Consider the following 11,543-nt stretch of genomic DNA (forward strand, 5'->3'; position numbering starts at 1 on the left):
ACAACGATAAGCGATAAATCGGACGATTTATCGGAATATCGGAAGATATCTTGACCAGTGAAATAGATAATGAAGCTTTTTTGCAATTTGACACGTTGTTTCATGTTGATTCATAATGTTGTGCCAATGCTTAATGTGAGGTGATGACCTAATTTTTTTTCACTTGGTGGAATTAACAGGATTTGTGGTGTTCCATCTTTGTGGAGTGATCATCGACGTTGGAGGTGTTGGTCCACGAACGTCCCTCCTTTGATCGACTACATCCTATACATCGGAGGGTGAGCAACAATTCCATGACCTCGTCCGCTTTTTTTCCATGTCACTAGATTTCATTTTCACATCAAGTCGCGTAACCTAGGCGTCTCCCGTCCGAAAGGGTTGCATCGATTAATATGCATTCAATTGCATATTTATCACCGCAGCTCTTTCGGATTGTCCAACGCTTTCCACGAACAGCCCGAGGATGTGTAGATTGAGTACGTTGTTCAGCGGCACCTCCCCGTTATTCTCCGGATGCACATTCTCTCGGCATTTTGCCGAGACGTGTATTTGGAGAACAGCGGGGAGGTGCTGCCGAAATTTTGTCTCGGAATGGGGTAGAGCATGGACAACGTACTCAATCTACACATTCTCGGGTGGGATTAGGACCCATCTTTACCTATTAGAGATGTAGGTGGATTAAATGTCGTTTCTCGTCAACCCTGTAAAAATAAAATATTGATGTGAGTAATTTAAATGAATCCTTAATTTTGTTGTGTCGCTTCCAATAAAGCAGAGATGGCAGATAATCAGTGGATGTATAGTGGGTTTTTCCGTCGGAACCAAGTAACAACAGAGTGGGTCGAGAAAACTGATGTGTTTTTGAAAGAGATATTCCGTAGTCCAATGAGGACGGTGTCAGAATGCCCCTGTGCCAAATGTAAGAGACATATGTGCAGAGATAAGAGTGAGATGACTAAGCACCTTCGCACGCATGGATTTATGCCCAACTTTAATATGCCAATAAACTTTGCCCAGCGGGACCGTGGTAGAGGGGAGGTGATAAGACAACGCATCGCTGGTTATGAGGATGATGGGCTTAGAGACATGCTAGATGATGTCATTGCTGCATAGCCGACACCTCCGTCACATCCAGCGAATGAACCGGAGGAGCCGGAGGAAACTGCAAAGGCCTTCCTAGATATCTTGGCCTCGTCAAAGAAACCTCTTTATGAGGGTGCCAAGTGTTGGGGAACGTAGTATTTAAATTTTTTCCTATAATCACGCAAGATCTATCTAGGAGAAGCATGGCAACGAGTGGGGAGAGTGTGTCCACGTACCCTTGTAGACCGAAAGTGGAAGTGTTAAGTAACGCGGTTGATGTAGTCGAACATCTTTGCAATCCAACCGATCAAGTACCGAACGCACGACACCTCCGCAATCTGCACATGTTCAGCTCGGTGACGTCCCTCGAACTCTAGATCCAGCTGAGGTCGAGGGAGAGTTTCGCCAGCACGACGGCGTGGTGATGGTGATGATGAAGTTACCGACGCAGGGCTTCGCCTAAGCACTACGACAATATGACCGAGGTGGAAAACTGTGGAGGGGGGCACCGCACACGGCTAAAGATCAACTTGTGTGTCTATGGGGTGCCCCCTCCCCCGTATATAAAGGAAGGGAGGAGGGGGCCAACCGGCCTCAAGGGGCGCGCCCAAGGGGGGGGGAATCCTACTCCTACTAGGAGTAGGTTCCCCCCTTTCCTAGTCCAACAAGGAGGGGAAGGAAGGAGGAAGGGGAGAGAAGGAAGGAGGGGGCGCCCCCTACCCCTTGTCCAATTCGGACTGGGGGGCGCCACCCCCTAGCCGGCCCTCTCTCCTCTAAGGCCCATGGTGGCCCATTAACTTCCCGGGAGGGTTCCGGTAACCCTCCGGCGCTCCGGTTTTATCCAAAACTCTCCGGAACACTTCTGGTGTGCGAACAACATGGTCCAATATATCAATATTTATGTCTCGACCACTTCGAGAGTCCTCATCATGTCCGTGATGTCATCCAGGACTCCGAACAACCTTCGGTACATCAAATCACATAAACTCATAATACCAATCGTCATCAAACGTTAAGTGTACGGACCCGACAAGTTTGAGAACTATGTAGACATGACCGAGACACTTCTCCGGTCAATAACCAACAGCGGAACCTGGATGCTCATATTGGTTCCTACATATTCTACGAAGATCTTTATCGGTCAAACCGCAGAACAACATACATTGTTCCCTTTGTCATCGGTATGTTACTTTCCCGAGATTCGATCGTCGGTAACATCATACGTAGTTCAATCTCGTTACCGGCAAGTCTCTTTACTCGTTCTGTAGTGCATCATCCCGCAACTAACTCATTGGTCACATTGCTTGCAAGGCTTATAGTGATGTGCATTACCGAGAGGGCCCAAAGATACCTCTCCGACAATCGGAGTGACAAATCCTAATCTCTATCTATGCCAACTTAACAAACACCATTGGAGACACCTGTAGAGCATCTTTATAATCACCCAGTTATGTTGTGATTTTTTATAGCACACTAAGTGTTCCTCCGGTATTCGGGAGTTGCATAATCTCATAGTCATAGGAACATGTATAAGTCATTAAGAAAGCAAGAGCAATAAACTAAACGATCATAGTGCTAAGTTAACGGGTGGGTCTTGTCCATCACATCATTGTCTAATGATGTGATCCCGTTCATCAAATGACAACACATGTCTATGGCTAGGAAACTTAACCATCTTTGATTAATGAGCTAGTCTAGTAGAGGCATACTAGGGACACTCTGTTTGTCTATGTATTCACTTACTAATTTTCCGGTTAATACCATTCTAGCATGAATAATAAAAATTTGTCATGATATAAGGAAATATAAATAGCAACTTTATAATTGCCTCTAGGGCATATTTCCTTCAGTCTCCCACTTGCACTAGAGTCAATAATCTAGATTACATAGTAATGATTCTAACACCCTTGGAGTCTTGGTGTTGATCATGTTTTGCTCGTGAGAGAGGCTTAGTCAACGGGTCTGCAACATTCAGATTCGTATGTATCTTGCAAATCTCTATGTCTCCCTCCTTGACTTGATCGCGGATGGAATTGAAGCGTCTCTTGATGTGCTTGGTTCTCTTGTGAAATCTGGACTCCTTTGCCAAGGCAATTGCACCAATATTGTCACAAAAGATTTTCATTGGACCTGATGCACTAGGTATGACACGTAGATCAGATATGAACTCCTTCATCCAGACTCCTTCATTTGCTGCTTTCGAAGCAGCTATATACTCCGCTTCACACGTAGATCCCGCCACGACGCTCTGCTTGGAACTGCACCAACTGATAGCCCCACCATTCAATATAAACATGTATTCGGTTTGTGACTTAGAGTCATCCGGATCAGTGTCAAAGCTTGCATCGACGTAACCATTTACGACGAGCTCTTTGTCACCTCCATAAACGCGAAACATATCCTTAGTACTTTTCAGGTATTTCAGGATGTTCTTGACCGCTGTCCAGTGATCCACTCCTGGATTACTTTGGTACCTCCCTGCTAAACTAATAGCAAGGCACACATCAGGTCTGGTACACAGCATTGCATACATGATAGAAGCTATGGCTGAAGCATAGGGAATGACCTTCATTTTCTCTCTATCTTCTGCAGTGGTTGGGCATTGAGTCTGACTCAACTTCACACCTTGCAACACAGGCAAGAACCCTTTCTTTGCTTGATCCATTTTGATCTTCTTCAAAACTTTATCAAGGTAAGTGCTTTGTGAAAGTCCAATTAAGCGTCTTGATCTATCTCTATAGATCTTGATGCCCAATATATAAGCAGCTTCACCGAGGCCTTTCATTGAAAATTTCTTATTCAAGTATCCTTTTATGCCATTCAGAAATTCATTATCATTTCTGATCAACATATGTCATCCACATATAATATCAGAAATGCTACAGAGCTCCCACTCACTTTCTTGTAAATACAGGCTTCTCCAAAAGTCTGTATAAAACCATATGCTTTGATCACACTATCAAAGCGTATATTCCAACTCCGAGAGGCTTGCACCAGTCCATAAATGGATCGCTGGAGCTTGCACACTTTGTTAGCACCTTTTGGATCGACAAAACCTTCTGATTGCATCATATACGACTCTTCTTTAAGATATCCATTAAGGAATGCAGTTTTGACATCCATTTGCCAAATTTCATAATCATAAAATGCGGCAATTGCTAACATGATTCAGATGGACTTAAGCATCGCTACAGGTGAGAAAGTCTCATCATAGTCAACTCCTTGAACTTGTCGAAAACCTTTCGCAACAAGTCGAGCTTTGTAGACAGTAACATTACCGTCAACGTCAATCTTCTTCTTAAAGATCCATTTATTCTCTATGGCTTGCCGATCATCGGGCAAGTCAACCGAAGTCCATACTTTGTTCTCATGCATGGATCCCATCTCAGATTTCATGGCCTCAAGCCATTTCACGGAATCTGGGCTCATCATCGCTTCCTCATAGTTTGTAGGTTCATCATGATCAAGTAACATGACTTCCAGAACAGGATTACCGTACCACTTTGGTGCGGATCTTACTCTGGTTGACCTACGAGGTTCGGTAGTAACTTGATCAGAAGTTTCATTATCATCATCATTAGCTTCCTCACTAATTGGTGTAGGAATCACTGGAACTGATTTCTGTGATGAACTACTTTCCAATAAGGGAGCAGGTACAATTACCTCATCAAGTTCTACTTTCCTCCCACTCACTTGTTTCGAGAGAAACTCCTTCTCTAGAAAGGATCCATTCTTAGGAACGAATATTTTGCCTTTGGATCTGTGATAGAAGGTGTACCCAACAGTTTCCTTTGGGTATCCTATGAAGACACATTTCTCCGATTTTGGTCCGAGCTTATCAGCTTGAGGCTTTTTCACATAAGCATCGCAGCCCCAAACTTTAAGAAGCGACAACTTGGGTTTCTTGCCAATCCATAGTACATATGGCGTCGTCTCAACGGATTTAGATGGTGCCCTATTTAATGTGAATGCAGCCGTCTCTAAAGCATAACCCCAAAATGATAGCGGTAAATCAGTAAGACACATCATAGATCGCACCATATCTAATAAAGTACGATTACGACATTCGGACACAACATTACGCTGTGGTGTTCCGGGTGGCGTGAGTTGCGAAACTATTCCGCATTGTTTCAAATGAAGACCAAACTCGTAACTCAAATATTCTCCTCCATGATCAGATCGTAGAAACTTTATTTTCTTGTTATGATGATTTTCCACTTCACTCTGAAATTCTTTGAACTTCTCAAATATTTTAGACTTATGTTTCATCAAGTAGATATACCCATATCTACTCAAATCATCTGTGAAGGTTAGAAAATAACGATACCCGCCACGAGCATCAACACTCATCGGACCGCATACATCAGTATGTATTATTTCCAACAAGTCTGTTGCTCGCTCCATTGTTTCAGAGAACGGAGTCTTAGTCATCTTACCCATGAGGCATGGTTCGCAAGCATCAAGTGATTCATAATCAAGTGATTCCAAAAGCCCATCAGCATGGAGTTTCTTTATGCGCTTTACACCAATATGACCTAAACGGCAGTGCCACAAATAAGTTGCACTATCATTATTAAACCTATATCTTTTGGCTTCAATATTATTAATATGTGTATCACTACTATCAAGATTCAATAAAAATAGACCACTCATCAAGGGTGCATGACCATAAAAGATATTACTCATATAAATAGAACAACCATTATTCTCTAATTTAAATGAATAACCGTCTCTCATCAAACAAGATCCAGATATAATGTTCATGCTTAACGCTGGCACCAAATAACAATTATTCAGGTCTAAAACTAATCCTGAAGGTAGATGTAGAGGTAGCGTGCCGACGGCAATCACATCGACTTTGGAACCATTTCCCAGGCGCATCGTCACCTCGTCCTTAGCCAATCTTCGCTTAATCCGTAGCCCCTGTTTTGAGTTGCAAATATGAGCAACAGAACCAGTATCAAATACCCAGGCGCTACTACGAGCATTAGTAAGGTACACATCAATAACATGTATATCAAATATACCTTTCACTTTGCCATCCTTCTTATCCGCCAAATACTTGGGGAAGTTCTTCTTCCAGTGATCAGTCCCTTTGAAGTAGAAGCACTCAGTTTGAGGCTTAGGTCCAGACTTGGGCTTCTTTACTTGAGAAGCAACTTTCTTTCCGCTCTTCTCGAAGTTCCCCTTGTTCCTTTGCCCTTCTTCTTGAAACTAGTTGTTGGTGTCAAAACCGGCAGATCTCGGGTAGGGGGTCCCGAACTGTGCGTCTGAGGTCGATGGTTACAGGAGACGGGGGACACGATGTTTACCCAGGTTCGGGCCCTCTCTATCGAGGTAATACCCTACTTCCTTCTTGATTGATCTTGATGAATATAGGGTTACAAGAGTTGATCTACCTCGAGATCATATGTTGTGGTCTAAGACCTAAGGGTATGATGAGTAATGTCGTAGTAATCTATCGCTAGCCTGGCCTTGGCTTATATAATGCACTAGGGGCCTAGGATAACAAGAGTCCTAGCCGAATACGTTGGTGGAGAGGAGTCCTTGTCTTGATCACCAAGTCTTGTGGAATACTCCTTGTATGCGGCATGGGCTGCCCAAAGTGGCCCATGACTGAACCGCCATGGGGGTCCTCGGCCCGATCCACCTAGTCGAGAGACGATGTGGTGAGTGCCACCTAGTCCAGGACACCGTCAGTAGCCCCCTGAACCGGTCTTCAAGTTGGGTACGCTCCTCGATCCTTCCGGACTATTCTTCATCTTCGGTCGTCGGTCTTGAAAACTGGTTCAACAAATCTTCTCATCTTGAGGATCGCCGAAGTAAATCCAAAGAGTTTGCACGTTGGGTATCCGAGGAGCCCCTTTAAGTTATTGGCCTTTGTCAATGCCTTGTTATTTTTATGCCACACCTCGCGTTTGAAGTTGTTCCCGGGCGGCAGTGTCCTCTTGCGTCCGAGCTCCAACGCCGGACTGTATTCGAGGCATCTTTTGCAGCCGAGCACCAACGCTAAACCGCTTCCGAGCTCCAACGTTGGAATGTATCCGAGCTCCAATGCCAGACTATATCCGAGCTCCAACGCCGGACTATGTCCAAGCTCCAACGCCGGACTATATCTGTGGTGTCATAGATCACCTTGGTTCAAAAAAGTTGAAGCAGTTTAGCCGAGCTTAATGCCGAAAATGCCCTCTATGGAGCCAGCCACTGGCGCCCGAGCTTTATGCCGGACTGCTTCCGAGGTGGTGCACCACCCCGACTACGGGCCGATTTTTTGTCAATATTTTTGATTGGTGCAATTTATTCTCTGCTGAGATATATAGCCAGTAGCCCTCAAGGTGTGTATCAGTTGAAAACCCGAGATGCACCTGAAGGATGACATAAGACCCAAGATGCAGCCCGAGCTTTATGCCGGACTGCTTCCGAGGTGATGCACCTGAAGGATGACATGAGACTCAGGTTGATTCGCAAAATCGGCCTGAGGATCAACTCCTAGCTCAGAAGAATACTTCGGGACACAAAAAGCGGTGTGCAAAGTCCTCGAGACTCAGGTTGGGTGCGGCCGACCAACCTGAGGATCATAATCTCCTCGAAAACTATATTGCACTTAAATTTTCTGCATTGGATTGCCAATGCAGTAGCCCCCGAGACACTGATCGGGTGGCAACACCAGATCAGGGGATCGATGTGCCCCTTTAATATTTATAAATAATGAGCGTGAGGCCCAGTAGCCCCCGAGCCTTAATGTGGGCACGGGTGGCCGAATTAAGGATCGATATCCGGAGTAAAATCACAAATTATGTGTAAATGATTCTATGTATCCAAGTACTTGACATCATTAATGCTCAGATCCGCATTGTCCATAACTTTGTTGACCGACCATCGGCTTCAACCTCCTCGGCCAGTAGCTGGGGAGTGTTTGTCCTACTTTATTAAGCCTTTATAAGGGCAAAGGTTTATGGCAAACAAGGCAATCTGGTCATACTGTTTTATAAACAAAGGTACGCGGAGAGATATGTTATATTACTTTTTTAATGTAAGAAACATAAGGAAAATAGTCCTGCTATCGGTTCCTTTCCTTGGGTTTTCATACTGATCATGATCAAGAAACCTCACCTCCGATCAATGTGGGAGGAAAATATTGAGGATTTAGTTCAAGAAAGTTTCCGAACTCTATGGTATTAATGAACCGAAATTTTCACTTCCATCATTGCTGACCAATTATATCGTTTAAGATCACTAGCTTTCGGCTTCACCCAGTCTGAGGTACCAACTCGGATGACCCGGTAGTAACAATCACAGAGGTGCTCCCTTTATCGCCTAGCCGAACAATCGGGAACGTAGGGCTAAGCACAGGAGCCAGGTAACCCAGCTTGACCAAAATCTTAAGTCAAATTGATGCATATTTACGGCTTTATAACAATGATTATGGAAGGCAGCCCTCGTATATTAAATACAAACGCCGATGATATGTTTATTTTGACTCCGTTGCGACCGTTTATCAGTAGAAAGTGGCCCATCGTCGGCTTCCACCCCCTTGTAGATGCTACACAGGGTGTTTCCATAATAACAAAACAACCCTTAGCTGACGTCTCGGTGCCCAAAGGCGGTTGTGTTAGCGGAAATGAGGCAATCAGATATGCGGGCTTTATAGCTTTCACTTAGTCATAGGAGCTTTAAACTGGGGAAGCTAGCTATGAGCCCCTGGTTAGTGTTCGGTGACAGCCAAGGTCAAGCCGTAAACACTTCGGCCAATGTTATGAACGGCCTGTCATTTAACATGGGGTGACCTCTATCGATCTTATAGTTTAACACAGTCATCGGGTCGCTGACCAGTTTGCCCCTATTGTGACAGTCTGTTTTTGGCTTTCTCCACTGAGGTACTTTAACCATGCTAGCCGGAAGCACAATCATAGTGGTTCTCCCTTTGCACACCTAGCCGAATAAAGTGGAACGTAGGAGGCAAGCACAGGAGCCGGGCAACCCAACTATTGACCGAAGTCACAATTCGAAACCAATGCATATATAACAATATCCGAGAATGTTTTTGCCGAATCTCTAAAGGTGTCCGACGTTGCACTGCAAGACTTATGCTGGAAACACACAAATAGTTTAAAAGTGCCATAGGCTTGGAAGACCAAAAAACTTCAGTAAAAACTTGACTTCCGAATTAGATCATGTGTTCGGTGCCAATCCAAAAATTGGCCTTAGAAAAAAATTGTGCTTCTGTCGTGCTTTAACATGACACATCCTATCTCAAGACTTAAATCGGGTCAGCCTACGGCTTCAACCTCCTATCCCGAAGGCGGAGCACTTCTCGTTAGGCCCGTTTAGCATACTAAACTCTAGCGGCTTTGAGAGAGAAATTAGGCTGCCCGGCTATTGACCACACACTCGCGTCGAAAAAAGGAGTGATAGAAAAAGACTTTCAACGACTAAGAAGGAAACACTTATTATAAAATGGCTCATGTAAATTTTAAGAGCCCCCAAGTGACTTGGGTAAAAGAATTTTATGTATAACGATTATATGTACCGAAGTACTTATATCATATCTGTGTTCACCCGAACTTTAAACGCGTCTTAACCGACCGTCGGCTTCTCCCTCTTCGGTCAAGGGCCGAAAAGTGTTATGTACTCCACCTGTCGATAATATCGACGGTGTTTCCGATAACCAGGCAATCAGGCCATAAGGCTGTAACAGACAAAGCGCGCTCAGGGAACTTATGCTATATTACTGACGAAGTGTAAGAAGCATCTTCGAAGAAAATAGTACCTCCACCGATACCTTTCTTCGGTTGCTCATTGTTACCATGAGACTTGTGCAATAGATTTTTCGTACTCATGAGTTCCGTTGTGTGCCGACCATGATTGAAAACAATAAGAGCGCTAGCTTTTGGCTTCACCCAGTCTGAGGTCCGAGCTCGGATGACCCGATCGTGACAATCGCAGAGGTGCTCCCTTTACTCCCTAGCCGAACAATCGGGAACGTAGGGGTAAACACAGGAGCAAGGCAACCCAGCTTGCGGAACAATTAAGTCAACATGGTGCATGTTGTGGCGCAATACACGAACAGGGAACGAAGCCGTACAAGTATAATCATATGCAAGAGGAAGGGCTTCATAAAGGAAGCCCCCAAGTAAACGGGGTATTTGAATTTATGTGTCACAAACAAAGTTTTGACAAGGAAGTTTTTGACATACAACTTTTTGCCAAAAAATTATAATGCTTTGGTCGAACCGAACAAAATTTAAAGTTGAAAATTCTGAGCATAAAAGCAACTTAGTTGGTTAATGTGCTAAGTGTCGATGCACGGCCCGAGCTTACGGCGGGACAAGGTCCACTAGTAGAAAACAGGGCTTTGGTCACAGGGCAATATTCACATTAGTCCCGGTTCAGTCACGAACCGGGACTAATGTGAGCATTGGTCCCGGTTCGTGTGGCTAAGGCATTAGTCCCGGTTCACCTGAGCCCTTTAGTCCCGGTTTGAGACACGAACCGGGACTAAAGGGTGCGATGCCCTTTAGTCCCAGTTCGTGTCACCAACCGGGACTAAAGGTTAGACCTTTAGTCCCGGTTGGTGACACGAACCAGGACTAAAGGGGTTTGAGGCATTAGTACCGGTTCATGGCACGAACCGGTACTAAAGGTCCCATTTTCAAACTCTACCCCCACCCCCCCTCTGTGGATCGCCTTTTCAGTTTTGTAAAAAGCAAAAGAAAATGATTAAAACTTCAAAAATTAAAATCCTTCCAGATGTAGTTATGTTACTACATGTACTAGTTAGGAAAATTTAAAAACTTAAATTTGGACATGTTTTGCAAAAAGTGTAGGGAAAATGTAAAACGGCTACAACTTTTGCATACGATGTCAGAAAAAATGTATAATATATCCAAATGTTCAAATTTCAGTTTTTTTTTGAAATTTTGTTAAATCTGGTCAAACTATGGTCAAACTACTTATTCAAGAAGTATTAGTGTTACTAAATAATTATTCAAGAATATTAGTGTTACTAAATAATTATTTCAGTTTTTTTTGAATTTTGGTCAAATCTGGTCAAACTGTGGTCAAACTGTGATCAAACAATGGTCAAACTACTTATTCAAGAAATATTAGTGTTACTAAATAATTATTTCAGTTTTTTTGAATTTTGGTCAAATCTGGTCAAACTGTGGTCAAACTATGGTCAAACTACTTATTCAAGAAATATTAGTGTTACTAAATAATTATTGTTTTTTAAACAATAGTTTCAAACTCAAACAGTGAAATGTGTGACTTCATGCTCAAGCTAAATTCCTGAGGGTTAATAGGATTGACATCTTACTATTGTCAGGAAAACAACAAGTGCAGACTTGGAAACGAGGGAGAATAGAACCCGGAAGTTAAGCGTGCTCAGGCTGGAGTAGTGAGAGGATGGGTGACCGTCCGGGAAGTTAGATGATTTGGAATGATGAGGGGTGATTAGA

Source organism: Triticum aestivum, chromosome 3D (genome assembly GCF_018294505.1).
Source record: "Triticum aestivum cultivar Chinese Spring chromosome 3D, IWGSC CS RefSeq v2.1, whole genome shotgun sequence".
Taxonomy (NCBI): Eukaryota; Viridiplantae; Streptophyta; class Magnoliopsida; order Poales; family Poaceae; genus Triticum; species Triticum aestivum.